The following is a 4459-nucleotide window of genomic DNA, read 5'->3' as shown; positions in this document are numbered from 1 at the left end:
TATTCGTCCGTATCCAATTCCGCGTATTCAATATCCGTAACCGATCCGTATCCGAATACTAAAAAGTTACATTTTTATGATGTCGATATCCATTACAATCTTATCCGGCAAAAACTAACACTATCCGTATCCGACTCCGCATCCGAATAAAAATATGAAAATAAATACGACATCACTAATATCCGTCCAACCGATCGGTTTACATCCCTACTAGATTGTTCTGTTTTGGTCCTTTGACTACTCTAAATTTGCATAATTGTTGGAATATCTATCTAGACCATGAGGTTCGGATTCTTAGCACCAATGTAATATAGTGTTACGATTACCGCAGTAACTATACATATGTGATCTGCAGATCTCACATTGGTTATGGAAATATTATTTGAACATTCTTTTTCATGTGCAATTTATTTTATTTGAATTACTATAATTATTATAGCACATAATTTACATTCTACATCATGTAGTAATATGCAAAATTTAAATTAAGGTATATAAATCTGAATTTTTTAAAAAAAATATAAGGTAATGGAGACCTAGGCATCGACTGCAATAAATTATTTATAAATTTATTTGCCCTATGACCATGCTTTTAGACAGCAAATTATTTGTCCATTACTAAAAGTCTACATCTTATGATGATTACCTATAATGTGTATATCCAAAATATTCAATATAATTTTATTTGTACATATTATGATTATCAAGTCATTTATTCCTGTAGGAATATTATAAAAATAGTTACACTATTCAAATCCATATACCTTAAAATTTTGATTCAAGAATCATCTTGATTTCATTATTTTGCATAAATTTATACACATATAAATTTTAATTTACCATAGTAAATTAATCATATACATGATTTCTCATGTATCAAAATGGCTCATCTAGTCAATAAGAATTTCACTAAAACTATAGCAGATAGTCACAACTATCTGACTGGGGCTATAGATGTCAAAATAATGCCACCTGCTCATGTTTCAGACACAACCAAATATACAATATCACACTTCTTGAGACACCATCTTCACTTAGATCTCAAGATATTGAAAAGGATCCGCGCAAACTTTGGGTTGCACTCAAAGAATACTATGATCAATATAGGGCAATCATTTTGCTAGAAACATGGCGTGAGTGGTCACCACTTCGCCTTATGAACTTCAAATCTATCACAGAATACAATTATGCAGTGCTCATGATTTGTTGCAAACTTCAGTTTTGTGATCAAATTATAGATGATGCAGAAATGATAAAAAAGACCTTATCTATATTTTCCTTTTTAAATAGGTTATTGCAACAGCAATACCATTAGCATAACAAAGGCAAAGGTATTCTTCAGAATAAATACTCAATATGACAATTATCAATTTTGTCAAAAGTGTGATTGTCACAATCACATCACTAAAAATGCATCACTGCCAGGTATTTGGTTGACTTATATTTGAAATCCGTTGGTACCAAGTTCAAGTGAACAAGTTAGAAGCACACTGGAACAATCGACCCACTAACATCAGTTGCTCCAAGCTGTTCCTACGGAACACAATATTGAGGAGATCCCACCACGTGGAATAACCTATTAAGCACTGAAGACATGGTTGTGGAATTCCAATCCAACGACATGTTTGGAGACACAAATTAATCTCCATAATTCCCAGCAACTTGATTACCTAGCCATAGATATATTGTGTTGTAAATATTTGTTGTCAAGGATTATCCCACAGAAATAATCCAAATGAAGAAGGAATCTATTTAGTGGACATGATACCACTAAACACTATACTTAGGGAAATTAAATACTTTCAAACTCTCACAAAGAGTAAAGAAAATTTCACACAAATCGCATGATGCAATATTGTGATCATTGGTTTTGGTCGAGGCACATTAATTCTCCCTATGGGTACCTAATTAGTAATTGAGGATATATTCCTATATCCCAATTCAACTTGTACCCTATTGAGTTATAAAATATCTGTCACAATGGTTACCATGTGGAAACACATAATGACAACAATAATGAATATCAATTCATCATAAAATTGATGGATATATCAAGCAAATGCTTGAGAGAATTCCTTCTGTATCAACGAGATTGTATTACATACATCAAACTCGTAGAAATGTTGCGTATAAGATAATTTTTAGAATCTTGATATCCTCAAGATATGGCATCATCACCTTAGTCATCCTAGGATTTGGATGACATAAAAATTATTGGCAATTCAATTGATCACCACATAAATAATTCAAAATTTTCCAAATCTTCAGATTTTGTGTAAAAATGAACCACATGTGCCATGGGAAAATTAATCTTAAGAACCTCTTATCTTAAGATCAGGGTTGAACCACTACAATTCCTTGAACGCATTCAAGGAAAAATTTGTGGTCCATTCATACATTAGCTGGACCATATTGGTATTTCATTGTACTTATTGATGCATCAGAAAGATGGTCCCATGTATGTTAATTATCCCTAGGAAATAATGCTTCTGCATGATTCAATGCTCTAATTATTAAATTAAGAGCACATTATCCGGAACACCCAATAACATCCATCAGGATGGACAATGCCGCTAAATTCTCCTCAAAAGCCTTCAATTACTATTGTACGGCTCTAGGCATTAATGTGGAACATTTTTATCTTATGTACATACACAAAATGGATTAGTCAAATCTCTTATCAAGAGAATAACTTAATTGATAGACCATCATCGAAGAATTGCAAATTACCAACATCAGGTTGGCATCATGCGGTCTTTCACACCGTAAACAAAATTCAAATTTATCTAACTACAATCATAATGGCACCCCCTGTTACAGTAAGTACGTGGAATCTTGGCCTCAGCCAAATATTTTTTATTTGTGTGTCAGTTATATATGTTTTGAACATACTGATATCACCACCGCAATATACATCCGTGGGCATTGAGGATCCATACAAAATATTTATCCATCATTCATAAAATATCTTGGATCACTCATAAGGGAAGCCCGTATGCTGACTACATTTTGAGGAAAAATCCAGGCATTAGGGGAAGATTTATACCACATATATGAATGCTGGAAATTATAAATTATAAAAGAGTATTATCACATTCGATCCTCATATCCACATATACACAAATAATATCTGAACCAATAGTTCAGAACATCTTTTATTTGCAACACATTGCAAATGGCCTGCCAAATGCATTTACTAATCAAAAGTGTCATCAAATAATATTCCTACAAGTAATGTGTCAGAAAGAGTTAAAAGTCACTCAACTCCCATATAAAAATAAGAGAGGGGGAAGTATGGCCACAAGCTAGGAATTCAGCTTATTACAAGCATCCGTGGAATAGGGGGAGACATCATCCAAGGCAGTAAATGCAAATTAACATCATAAATACACTTTTTGACTTTATTCAAATTCAAAGCCTACAAATGTTTAAGCATTCAAAAGCCCAGTATATGTGCACATAAATTAGGCACTAGGTCATGGAACACCCTAATTTCTCACAAGATATATATTGATTTTAATCAGTCAATCATATTAAGACTACAAATTTGTTGACAAATACTCCTATTTGAAAATTGCTATACACCTTTAAACTGGATCCAGACCAAAAAGTTCTAGGCAGAGTGTTAACAAATACTCAAATTGGGTCAAATGAAAAGGTAACAATTAAGGAGAAATGCTCTCATTTTCACATAAGTAAGTATTATCTACTTCTCATAATGCTTTTCTTCAAGAAAGCAAGGTGGTGAGATATCGAGAGATTGTAGCACATGGTTTCACACAGAGATCGTGTAATATACCATCAAGGTATGCGTGAGAATTACGTTCCCATATTCAATTATTAGCAGATCAATTAAATTTGATAAATTTGGATTTATATATATCCCTAGAAAATTTTGTATCCTAATCCAAAATGAATAAATCTCAACATATAATTATATACAAGTCACTCTATGACTTGAGATAGTCAGGTTGATTGTGGTACAACTGACTAGATGAGTATCTCCTATAAAAGGATTACTCTAATCACAATACATATGTGTTCATAAATAAATTTCAAAATGGAATTTTCATCATTTCAACACACAAACAACAAGCATTCATTTATGACAAAATTCGAGATGAAATTGGGTGAAACATAAGGATATTTTAGTTTTTAACTAAAGCACATATATGGGTTTGCCAATATTCAATTAATATTGGACAATTGTATCCATCAACCCTTGTGCTCATTCAATCCCTAAAAATGGATATCAATGCCCATTTAGACCCTGGGATAAGAAACTGAGTGCCAAAGCGCTTTTGTATCATACAAATTGCAATAGGCCTGATATTGCTTTTGTAGATACCTTGTTAGCTCAAAATAGCGCAACTCCAATAATGCCATATAGGTCGCAGTCAAATCAGATATCCACAGATATTTAAATGGCACAAAAGATCTTGATTTGTCATTATCAAAT

The sequence above is a fragment of the Panicum virgatum genome, chromosome 8K (assembly GCF_016808335.1).
Source record: "Panicum virgatum strain AP13 chromosome 8K, P.virgatum_v5, whole genome shotgun sequence".
Classification (NCBI taxonomy): Eukaryota; Viridiplantae; Streptophyta; class Magnoliopsida; order Poales; family Poaceae; genus Panicum; species Panicum virgatum.
This window is presented reverse-complemented; position numbering follows the sequence as displayed.